The sequence below is a fragment of the Rhinolophus sinicus genome, linkage group LG01 (assembly GCF_036562045.2).
Source record: "Rhinolophus sinicus isolate RSC01 linkage group LG01, ASM3656204v1, whole genome shotgun sequence".
In the NCBI taxonomy this organism is placed as follows: Eukaryota; Metazoa; Chordata; class Mammalia; order Chiroptera; family Rhinolophidae; genus Rhinolophus; species Rhinolophus sinicus.
The window spans coordinates 139,474,493-139,487,754 of NC_133751.1; the positions used below are offsets into that span (position 1 = coordinate 139,474,493).

At 35.3% G+C, this 13,262-nt stretch overlaps 1 pseudogene; it reads right to left on the reverse strand.

Moving 5' to 3' along the window:
- Positions 1 to 7,537: 7,537 nt before the first annotated feature.
- On the reverse strand, positions 7,538 to 13,163 carry LOC141572242 (dynein axonemal light chain 1 pseudogene; annotated as a pseudogene).
- Positions 13,164 to 13,262: the final 99 nt, after the last annotated feature.

Consider the following 13,262-nt stretch of genomic DNA (forward strand, 5'->3'; position numbering starts at 1 on the left):
ACACTATCTATGTATTAACAGCTAGTGGGAGGATCCATTTGTTTGTTTTGGATGTTATGAATTGTTTGTGATGGCATTATTTTTTTTACTCCAAAGTTGTGGTTAGATTAAGTACTAAAGTGTTTGCCAAACACATCTCTTCTTGAAGTGGTTTGTACTGTATTTTTAGGGAAATGCACTTCATGGGGACATTTTACTGTTTAGATGTCCACAGAATTTGTGCACAGAGATCAAATAATAATAGCAGCTAAAATTTACTGACCTTTTCCATAGGAAATGGTAACAAATGACTTGCCTATGTCATTTCCTCTAAACCTTACAATCTTCCTACTAGATGAGTATTATCAGAGACAGAAAGTAACTTGCGCAGTGTTGGAAAACTTGTAAATGGCAAAACAAGGTTCCAAACCCAGGTGTTTTCCAAATCCCGCCCCCCACTTTTTTTTTTTTAAGTGATGATACAATACAGCCCTTTGATTTCCTAATGAGTGTCTAGATATCTGAACACAATGATATTTCATGGCATGTTGTAATGTTGAGAATTTCAGAAGCCTAAAACATGTTAGAACTTCTAAAATAAACATGAAAATATTCTCAGCTACATGATTTCCTAGAACCCGATGGAAATTAAAATAGTACGAGATCAAATAGCAAATTATTAGAATATATGAGAGAACAAAAGATAAGCAGAACATTGCTACTGAGAGCTCTGGTGAGGAATTCTGTTAGCACTATTCCTGCTAAGCTTGAAAATCTTTATTGTCTTAATCCCACCCCCACCACATTCCTTTCCTGAACTGTGGAAAATCAGTGAGTTAAATTCTAATCTAAATTCAGTAATGAAGTGTATCAAATATCTGAGTTGGTTGAGTGAGGTACGCGTAGCATTCAATTCTATGTCTTCAATATTGATTATCCTCCGAATTCTAGGTTCCCAACTTTAAGTACCTGCTAGATATTCCCAATTGGATATTCACCACCATTTCAGCTTGAATGCATCTAAATTTAAGACGGCTGTAACCCACAGACTAGTACTTGTTAATGAGACCATCAGGAGAGGCATTAGACCCTGGGGCCTGCTGGCTTGTGTTCCTTTGTGGTTGTCACTCATTATCTGTGTGACTGAACACATCACCTGACCTCTCTCTGCTTCAGGACTCCCATGTGTGCCATGGAAACAATAATACTTATTTCATGAGCTTGTTATGAAGATTAAGCTAATTATTACATGTAACGCACTTAGACAAATGCTGGGCATGTAGTAAGCGCCACGGGAATGTTGGCTATTATTATTATTTCATGATTATTATTCTCAACCATACAGGCTGAAAACTGCCATCTTTTGTTTGGATTATTAGATGTGGAGAGGATGTTGGGAGCAAGGCAAACGAAGCAATCAGCTATCCATTCCTTTTCATTCTTCTTTTGGAATATTTATCTCATTTTCAACAGCCACCACCCTAATTTAGGTCTCTCTGACCTTTGATCTTTTCCATTACAGTAGCAGTCTTGTTGCCAGTTACTTGTCTCCTGCAATTGATACCCTATATCACCAGAAGATGTTATCTTTTTAAATGTCGTTGTAATAGAATTATTCTACTCAAGAACTTTCAATGAGTAGTGCTACAGCATATAGTGCAGATTCCTTATTCTGGGAAAGAAAAGCCCTTCAATCCAGCCCCAATCTATTTTTCAAGCCTCATCTCCCTCCCTTGCATGTTAAGGAAGCTCTAGGCAAACCAGTCCACTCACTGCTGTGTGTTCTGCTTCATACAACATTCCTAGGGCCTGGAATCTCCTCGCTATTCAAACAGTATCTGCCCCTCCTAGGCTAGCTCAAATTTTATCTCCTCCAAAGACTCTAAATGTGGCAAAGCGCTACGACTTGGAGCAGACATAAAAGGAATCAGAATAAAAAGTCAAACTTTACTAATTCAGTCAGAGTGCACCTATATAAGAGATGATTAAGTAAAAAGCCAAAGAAAGGTATGAGGTTTGAGAAATACTCAGTGAACGGTAAAATTTTAAAACTATTCAAATACCTTCAGATTTACATAGGGATAGCAAGCAATGATTGAAGTAACTAGCCAAGGGTTGGCTATAACCTATTTTAATAAATAGATTTCACTGTATATAATAGAATGCTTTAAATAACTGTGCAAAATAAATTAATAGCCCTCATATCCTCACTTGTCCATTTGTCCATTTTGCTGTAATGTGATAGTTGCATTCCTAAGAAATCTTGCATGCTCAGAAAGAAAGTCAATGGAAAAAAATAGGAGTTTCAGATTCCTAACATTATTGCTGAGTGAGGAATTTCAACAAGAAAGGTGCTTTCTTATTGCCATAGAACTATAATTATCAAACCTAAACATTACTGAACAAATGCAGTATTTTATTATACAAAGGTATTGGACTTCCTTTCTCCATCACTTGTAGCACCTCCATCAGACAGCTTGCCATCCCTGTCATCACTGATGATCCAGGAAGCAGCGCTGCTCAAAGCAGGAGCATTGTGAGCAACCTAGTTTCCTCTGAGAATGGGGAAGATTCCTAATGAAGACTGCATTCCAAATAGATGATCATGGAATGCAAATTGATAATGTAAATGCCCATACTGCACTGGAATTCTTTTTTCTTATAGAAAATATTAATTTCAAAACCGCCTGGCTGAATTATCAGAAATTACCAATAAAGAAGTAATTCAACAGACTAAGACCCAGGAAATCTAGATTCTCATGTGACCTTGGGCAAATCCGTTAAGACTGTAAAGGCTTGAGTTTTCTCATCTAACAAAGAGTAGGACTAAATGTCGTTGTAATAGAATTATTCTCCTACTCAAGAACTTTCAATGAGTGATGCTACAGCATATAGTGCAGATTCCTTATTCTGGGAAAGAAAAGCCCTTCAATCCAGCCCCAATCTATTTTTCGAGCCTCAGTTCCCTCCCTTGCATGTTAAGGAAGCTCTAGGCAAACCAGTCCACTCACTGCTGTGTGTTCTGTTTCATACAACATTCCTAGGGCCTGGAATCTTCTCGCTATTCAAATAGTATCTGAATGATACTAGGACTAGATGATTTCGAACACTCAAAACATCAGTATTTCTATGCCTTTTTTTTTTTCTTACCAGAAGGCTATGGATTATTTGTAAGGTTCTGTTACTAACTTATGATGACCTTAAAATTCAACAAATGTGCCTATTCTCACATACCTTACATTTCAGAGAATCAGAACAAACATTCTTAATATTAAACTAATTATGAATTTTGAATTTTCTTTTATAATTCAAAAGATGCTTAAGATTTTGAATGCCCTGTTCCAAATACTGCATAGTAACATGAAACAAATTAAATGTTTCATTTTTTTCACATTGTTTTATATTTCAAATTGTATTGTATATTTTTAATGACTCAAAAACCATAATACATTATTACATTTCTAAGGCCCAATAGTCCACCCTTATTAACTTTTTGCTTTCATAATATTTGAGACTTGGTTCCTTTTACTGGGTACAGGAGGAAACATAATTGCTTAACAACTGGAAATTAATTTGAAATCTGAGACCATATCAGATCTTTTTGCTAAACCAGCACTCCCTGACTACTTTAGGATCTCTCGGTTGTCTCGCCAGTGAGGATAAATTTGACCACCTCACATGAGGTCTCACTGCTGCCCCTTTTTTTAAGTATTAGTAGCTAGGAATCCTTCTCCCCATGTTTGTTTTGTGATTCAAGCCACTACAACGGCCCCATGACAAACTGATACCTTTACAGGAACTCACAATTTAAAAAAAAAAAAGAAAAAAAAATGACGTGTATAACTATTGACTGCACCAGAGATTCATTTTCTATTTTAAAGGTAATGCAATTAATTTCAGAGACTAAGTAATGGCATCTGGGTAATAGCACTAGGGGAAAAGAGGAAGAAATGAAGTCATTAGCAATGTATAGGAACCTCTCTTTCTAAACAGGACAGTTTAAATTTCAAACGGACATAATTGATAAGGTAGGATATTCTTTATAAAATCAGGAACCCCAGATTCTTGGCAGAATTAGAAGTCCCAAATTTGAGGTATTTCTAGGTAATTAGATGGTGACACCTATTGTCCAAATGTATCACTGCAGTTTATATTTTTAAACATCTATGAGCAGAGGGTTGAAAAAAGTTGGCAAAGTCCCAAGTTCAAAAGTAGGGACTCTTATCCATTTGAGATATTCACATTGTGGACAAATTTTAAATTTGATAAACATACCTCACTATATATATATATATATATATATATATATATATATATACACACACACACACACACACACACATATATGTATATATACACACACACACACACACACACACACACATATATATATATATATATATATATGATATATATGGTTATCTTGTTCTTAGTTGTTTTGCTCACAAGGTGTGTGTGTGTGTGTGTGTGTGTGTGTGTGTGTATGTGTGTGACAGAGAGAGAGGACACTTATTAAAATTTGAAAAGAAGGGGCAATGCTATGAAGTGGAAAGGCCAACAGCTAAAAGCAGTCCTGGGCTTCCAACAGCTGCTGCTGTTTTGGATCAAACCGTCCAGTGGAGCTCTACTATTGGAAATGATTGTAAACTACTGAGGGATTTTTACACATAACTTATGGAATTAATCTCAGTGCCCTTCAGTTATCCTTCATAATAATCACAATGTCAGAAAACAGGATATATGAAGCTTCTATAGTCTTTAACTCACCAGTGAAAATAAACGTAATTTTAAAATGGAAAACAGGATTAATCCAAGACGCAGGCCAGAGTTCCGACAGCCCCAAGTAGTACTCGTATATCACATCTTTTTCACTTTATTGCTACACTTCTAATTTGCTTGGAAAAACTCGTATTAACTGTTATATACAAAAGTCCCATGACAAAATCCATAAAGGTTTCAATTTAATACCAGTTGTATCTCCATTGTAAATTTCTTGACCAACTTTCAGGTTTTTTTCCAATTTGCTAAAGTGATTTTTGCCCCCTGGAAACATTATTATCTTGAATCCATGTAGACATTCAGGCTTACCTGCATACAACTACCCTGTGTGTTCATCTGCATGTGATTCTAAGGGAACTATAAATAGGGAGCCTGCTAAAAGCCAAGTGCTTGCTCATCCATTTGAGAATAATTGCCTCTTTCAGGTCACAAATTCATACCCCAGTGTCCCAGGAGAGTTTATTTCCCATGAGTGACCACTTGACTCTGCAAAGGTATTTTACCTCACCTGGGCTTAATATAGGACAAATCTTATTACCATATCTTAGCCACACTGCAGTAAACAGTTTTCCTTTCTCTTTCCCAGCCTGTTCAGTGCCAGAACTAAGTTTCTTTGATCCTACTAGTGATTTAACTCAATTTAAGTGGCTCCAAATCTGGTAATTTACAATTAAGATTGTGTGACATTTGAGATGGAAGTTGTATTTAAAATAACTTTTTATATAAGGGCATATAAGCAAGTGACAATGGATCTCAGGTTCCTCTGTAGTCAAATAGGAATGTTGAGAAAAAAATTCTAAAAAATATTGTTGATTCCAATGTTAAGGATCTAACTTAATCAGTTTTAACATGAATTGAAGAAATTAAAAAGAAAATAAAAAAACAATCAATGGGGCCAGCCCAGTGGCTCAGGCTGTTAGAGCTCCAAGCTCCTAACTCCGAAGGCTGCGGGTTCGATTCCCACATGGGCCAGTGGGCTCTCAACCACAAGGTTGCCAGTTCAATTCCTCGAGTCCTGCAAGGGATGGTGGGCAGCGCCCCCTGCAACTAAGTTGAACACGGCACCTTGAGCTGAGCTGCCGCTGAGCTCCTGGATGGCTCGGTTGGAGCACGTCCTCTCAACCACAAGGTTGCCGGTTCGACTCCCGCAAGGGATGGTGCGCTGTGCCCCCTGCAACTAGCAATGGCAACTGGACCTGGAGCTGAGCTGCGCCCTCCACAACTAAGATTGAAAGGACAACAACTTGACTTGGAAAAAAGTCCTGGAAGTACACACTGTTCCCCAATCAAGTCCTGTTCCCCTTAAAAAAAACAAACAAAAAAACAATCAATGAACAGTAACCACAAACAATCAAAGGCAAAAACCTGAAATAAATAATAATAATGAATTATTGAGGCATTTGTTTAACTCTAAAAATGCTGTTTTTTCAGAGTGCTCAAAACTTGTACTTGTTTCAACCTTAAGTGGGTATTTTTGTGTTTTACAAAATTTAGTTTGGTATCTATTCAAGTCCCTCTACAATCTCACCGTTAAAAATAACTATTGCTTGATAACAATGGTGTCATTTACGAGGGTTACCAGATTTAGAAAATAAAAATAGAGGACACTCAGATAAATTTGAATATCAGATAGAATCAAGTAACTTTTTAGAAGTATGTACCATGCAATATTTGGGAGATAGGCAGTATATTTCACTAAATATACTGTTCCAATTGTGCTGTAGTTGGACACAAAGACAAAGTTCCAGTTTGACCTCACCAAGTCTGGATTACTGTTCCGAACCATCGTTAAACAGTCAGCATCTATTTCACGTCTATTACCCATCATCTATGTGACAGGCACGATGCTGAAGCATTCTTCCAGTAACAAAAATAGACCTTTGGCAGGTACTTTTTCATGAAGTTTGTGATGAGGATGGCTTTTTACTATTCAAAAACTACAAAATTTACAGCAAAATGACTTACACTGTAAGTACAAACTGGTTAAAAAGTTTCGTGCCTATTGTTTTTTTGTGTGTGAATATTTATAAGAGCTTATTTGAGTCAAACTGATGACATATGCTGGAGACTAAGATCTCATATGCTCTTAATGCCAATTTTTTATCATTAAATTGCCACTCATTTTAAATGCAGGAATATTGCTCTTTATATTAGAATATGTAAGAAGTTGTAAGTTAAATATAATCTTACACAAAACAAAATTAAAGCAATTAGAGCCTCTATTTTTATATAGGACAGTAAGATCAAAGCAGACTATAGCACTGCAACCCTATCTGTTTAGCCTGTTTTCATTTTAAGTAAACATATTTAATGACTGGCATTTCATGTAAATATGCTGAATTAAAATTGTAAAATGACATAAATGAAACATTTCATGAAATACTCAAATATGATAAAGCGACTGTTAGAGCGATTAATAATTAAAGAGGGAAAAAACTATAAGAATGACTCAATGTTAGGATCTCTAAGAGAATTAATTAACTATCCAAGGATTAAAAAGTTCTTGGAAAACTCTTTAAGGTCTTCGCAAAATTGATATTATAAAAATGTAAAATATGTCTAATAAAACAATATTATAAGAAAAATGAAATGCTCTGCAAACTTGATGCTTTGTTTAACCTAAGAATTAATGTTTAGTTGAAATTATACCTAAATATTTTAAAAGAAAGACCATAATTTTGTTTTAACATTTTCTGATATAATTATAAAATTTAATTTTTTTAAGGCTCTTTTTATGTTACCAGTTATCTAAAAATAGGTCAACTATGAAAGGGTGGATTTGGTTATACATTTTTTTTTCAAAAGTTAAGTACATACAGAGGGTGCCAAAAAAAGGTATACACATTTTAAGAAAGGAAAAACACTGTATTAAAATTGCAATAATATATACCGATAACAAAAGATGAATACAAGTCATGTGTGTAAATTTTTTTGGCACCCCCGGTATATTTAAATGTCTGGCCTAAAAAAAGTGAATAAAGAAGCGCATTTGTTCCTTTGTTGTTAAAAATGATTGGCCTATAAAGGTTTCCATAGATGAAGTCATACAATACATAACTGGGACTGAAGACAAAAATGGAAAGTTTATAGTTTCTAAAAAAAGGGCTACAATATATAAAGTTGGTGTTACCATTTCTTAACACTGAATAGGCTGAGAAAAAAATAGGAATCAGAGATTGGTTTTATCTTAAGAACCATTTGCCCCATATAGAATCTTTAAAATAGACCATTATAACCAAACATATATATTGTTCTTATGACGTTGAAATAAGTTACCACAAAGCGGAAAACATGTTTTCTCCTTCCTCATCCTCTTTAATTATTAGCTTTTTCAGTTTGGGCACTCTCTTGGTTGCCTCTTCAATTCCCTGCAGCAGAATGTTTCTCTTCCAAGGGTTGGCCTACAAATACCTGGTCTTCCAGGCATAGCAGTTCTGCCAGCTTCACAAACAGCCCAGTTTTTCACCATGTTATCCCACGTGTAGAGAATCTTCAAGTTTTCAACTTCTCCATAAAATTGAGGAGATCCAGTTCTTCTAACGTGTCTCCTACTGCCTCCAGTCCATTTAAGTTCTTCATGTTGTTTCTTCCTAAGGACAATATCCTCAAGTTTCTTAAGCCATTCAGTTTGGCAATTTTTTCAATGCAGTTTGTAGATAGTGAAAGCTTCTCATAATTAGGAAGCACGGACAAGGACGCTGCCTTTCATCTTCTCGCTGGGGGGAATCTGGGCATTAAGCTCTATCTCTTTGGCTTCTGACTGGTTTTCTCTTCCCATCTGGCTAGGGCTTGTTTGCCTGGTGTTGCTTTTGTCATTCCAGCGGTTGCTGCTGTCACTGCTCTGGTTGCTAGGGTCCCTGGTTCTATTTTAAAAAACAATTTATTGAAGTATAATGTATATACAATTAAGTGTACAATTTGAGTTTGCACAACTAAATTACACATGTAGTCAACACCCCAATTCAGAAAAAATAACATTACCAAACACTCCAGGGCCTTACCTGGCCTTCTTTCTGGCCTTTCCTCCAGTGCCCCCCGGGATAAGCACCATCCTGCTGTCTAGCAGCATAGGGTTGTTTTATACTTCCCATTAATGGAATGAATCTATTGTATCTGGCTTCTTTCCCACATTATACTTATTAGTGTCATCATTTTGTTGCAGGAGTCATACGGCATTCATTTTCATTATATAGCATATCCCACTATGTGAATATGTCACACATGACATCTCTAGTCTCATGTTGATGGGCAGTGTCCTACGTTTTGGCTATTATATAGTGTTAGTAAAGACTTTCATAGGAGTACGTCTTTTGATGAACAGAGGTGTACATTTTCGGTCTACAACTCAGTGGAATTGCTAGGTCTTAGGATATGTTAAGCTTTAGAATTGCATCTTACAGTGTTTATGCCATAATGTTTTCCACCAACAACAGCTGTAGTTGCTCTACATCACTGCTAAACTTAGTTTCTTCTTTTTCATTTTAGCCATTCTGGGGATATGTAGTGGTGTGGTATTGTGGGTTCAGTTTACATTTCTGATGATTAAGTAGAGCACTTTTTCATGTTTATTGGCCATTTAGGTATCTTTCTTTGTAAATGTTTAAGTCTGTTTTTTTTTTTTTTGCTCACTGATTTTAGTTCATGTATTTTGTACACGAGTCCTTTGTTCAATATATACTGGGGGGTGCCAAAAAAACATATATACATGACTTATATTCATCTTTTGTTATCAGTATATATTATTACAATTTTAAGTTTTTTCTTAAATGTATGTACATTTTTTTGGCTATACATATATACATACATATATGCATATATACACACACATATATACATGTATATATGGGTTGTTGGATATGTCTATATTTTCAACTCTGTTGGTTGCATTCATGTCTTTTGATGAATTAAAAGTTCTTAATTTTAATATAATACAATTAATCAATTTTTGCCCTTGTATGGTTAGTGCTGTGTCTTGATATTTTTTAAAAAAACCTTGCCTACAAGATCACAGAGATCTTTTTTTTTTCTGGTAAAAGCTTTGTTTTTCACATTTAGATATGCAATTTGAAAGTAATTTTTATGTATTTTATGGTATAAGGTAAAAGCAAAAATATGTTATTTTCCTATATGAATAGCCAGTTGACTTGGCAATATACTGTATTGAAAAGATCAGCCTTTTATCACTGCACTGCAGTGTCACTTTTGATATAAATTGACTACTTATGTGCAGGTCTTTCTTGGACTTGCTTTTTCTGTTAGTTGGTCAGTTTGTCTATCCATATGCTAATATCAATCTATCTTAATTACTATAGCTTTATAGTAGCAACATGGTTTTAAGTGATTATAATTTCCAATAATATGATTGGAAGTCAAATGCTCAATGTCTGAACTGAATCTTTTGGATAAATTGTAGCTTACACATATTCTATTGACATAAAATGGGGAGGGCAGACAAGAAAAAACTTATGAAAAAGTTTAAAATATCCTGGTTAGTAAGGGAAGATGAGAATGAAGATTATTACCTTTAGTGCTGTGTTTAAGTTTAGTAGGGAACTGGGACCCTACTTGCCATGTATGGGAAGAACGATTTAAAACAACAAAAAATACAAGAGTTGTATACAAAGTATACGAGTATAATCAAGTACAAAATGGTGTGGTGTAAACCAAAGACTATACAAATGAGTAAGATTGTCAGAGATTTAAAATACAGGACACTTGGTTACGTTTTTTTCAGATAAACATTTTGCTCCCCAGGGAACTCTGGCAATGTCCGAAGACATTTTTGTCATGATAGGGGCTGCTGTTGGTATCTAGAGAGAGGCCAAGGATGCTGCCAAACCTCCTAAAACACACAGGACAGCTCCCAGAACAAAGAACTATCTGGTTCAAAATGTCAACCGTGCCAAGGGGGATAAATCCTGCATCGAAGCAACGAGAGAGCCAGTCGTAAGAGGAATTAGAGTTCAAACTAAAAGCATTTTGTTCCAATCTAAGGATTATGTTGACGTGACAAATGACAGATGCCTAAGTAAGACGTGAAAGTTTTAAGCTTGAAGCCAGAGAACTACTGTTTGAAGTGTAGCTTCTATAATTGAATTTTTAGATATTTCAGTAAGTTTTCAAAGAAATTCAGAGCATGCAGAGTTCAATGGAATGAATTCGGGAAGTTTCTTCACCTATGAAATGTGCTAGCAGTATTAGCTAACCCGAAAGTTTTCAGCTTAAATTCTGCCACTCTTTGATATATTTAATCACTTAAACTTCTTGATAATGACCATGAAGAGCATATATATACATATATATGTGTGTGTGTGTATATATATAGATATATATAGATATAGATAGATATATGAATCACAGCCATGTGTCAGCACTAGGTCTTAACACTAGCTGTGACTGATACATGCTCCTGTTTCCCATTTTGTCTATTATAAAATGTGGGATATGGGTCACATGATCTGAAAGATCCCTTCTAGAATTTAACTTCTATACAATAATTTCTCAGTTCTTGTCAAAATACAAATTTCAGAACAAAAACGTGTTTTTCAGTGACAGGTCTAATACCAATGTCAATGGCTCAGCCTTATTTTAAAGGTAGCAAACTTATGTTTAAGATGGGTGATTTACAAATTCCTAAGCAAGTGACTATAATGAAACGGACACTTGTGGTTTTCTTACTGCAGTACAAAATAATCCACTATTTTCTCCTATTATCAGCAAGAGTCCCTGGGGATGTACTTCCCAAACCTGAATCTTGTCATAACATTTCAGGAAACAAATTTTAATTGGCAGTTACTGCTTCTCATGCTCCGTTTCTGGAAATCCTGTTAGAAAGCAAGATGATAAAAGGACTCCCCCACCCCATGTATAATACCATACATGGCGCCATGGCCACCTAGAGGGAGTTCCTTTTCAACCAGTAGATGAAACTTCAGAATTGTTAAAACAAATGTAGAAATTTCGAGGGAATACAGCTCAAAGAATGTTACAAGGTAAGAAATGCTTGAATAAACAATATGCAAATTAGAAACAAAGCAATGGACCAAATCACTTTGCTGTGGGAGTTGGACTTTGCTTTATAGCATGTTTACAAGCATCTCTGGCCTCTACCTACTAGATGCCTAAAGCACTTTCCATTCCCACAGCTACGACAATAAAAAATGTCTCCAAATATTGCCAAATTTCCCAAGGGGCAAAAGTACCCCAATTCAGAACCACTGAGAAGGCAAAAGGTATGCAAATAAGTGATCTATAATTCTGTGTATAATGAGGGTTAATCTCACATTGCTGAGTGAAAAGTAGCCAGACACAAAAGTGAACATGCTGTTTCATACACATAAAGTATCAAAATAGACAAAACCAATTTATGCTGTAGTAAATAAGGATAGTGGCTGCCCTTCGGTGGGGGGGGGGTAGGCGGGAGGGGTGCCTGGAAGGCAGCAGGATGAGACTCTGGTGTCAGTAATGTTTTGTCTTGATCTGGGTACTGGTTACATAGATGAAAATTTATCAAGCATTTTACGATATGTGTACTTTCCCACACATGTACACCTATAGTCAGTCTTCCATATCCTTGGGTTTCACATCAATAGATTCAACCAACTGTGGAATAGAAACAGTATTTTTGATCCACAGTTGGGAATCTGTGGATTCAGAGGGCCAACTGTATGCATTGTTCTACTCTACTCTATAAAGGGACTTCAGCATCTGTGGATTTTGTATCTACAGGGTCCTGGAACCAATTCCCTTGTGGATACGAAGGGATAACTGTACTTCCATAATTTTTTTTTTTTTCAAAATGCTATAGGAAATCACTACCCTTTACCTTTTTCGTAATGAATGAAAACTTTGTAGCTCTTGCTCTTTGAATCATAAGCAACACTATCAAGCTACATGTTAACAAAGCAAAGAGTTTTAAATCAAGTTATTAATTAAATTGAAATGTTGGTCATCTCCATGTATTCCTTTTAAAAACAGACATTTAATTGAAAAAATCCACTTCAATTTAATTCATTTGTTAGAAGTTACTTGTTCTCCTGAGATTTGTCTCTACTCCACTGTCAAAAGCCTCAAAAACAAAAGGTGATTTTTTAAAAGTTCAAAATGTTATATAAACAAGCTCTGTCACAAATGAGGCATTTCTGTGATGTATGGCAGTTTACATCTATTGCTAAAATTGGCGAGATATGAGTTAGCAGCTGAGGCAGTTTTGTCTGAAAATAATATATATTTATTTATTATAACCCAGGAGTTAAGAATTATTTATTTTACTAAGGATGAGATTCAAATGCTTTTTTACATAAAGATGTAGGATTATCCGTGGTCTACTTTTCCTGCACATACATTATTTCAAAGTAATAGACTGGTATAAGAACACTTAATAGGTAATAAAGAAAAAAAGGAAATTAGAAAAAGTTAAATCCATACTAAATCTCAATTGCATTCATTTAAAAAACCACTTTAAAAAGATCAATATTGTAGTTTCTTAGATGTTTTTAAGAACT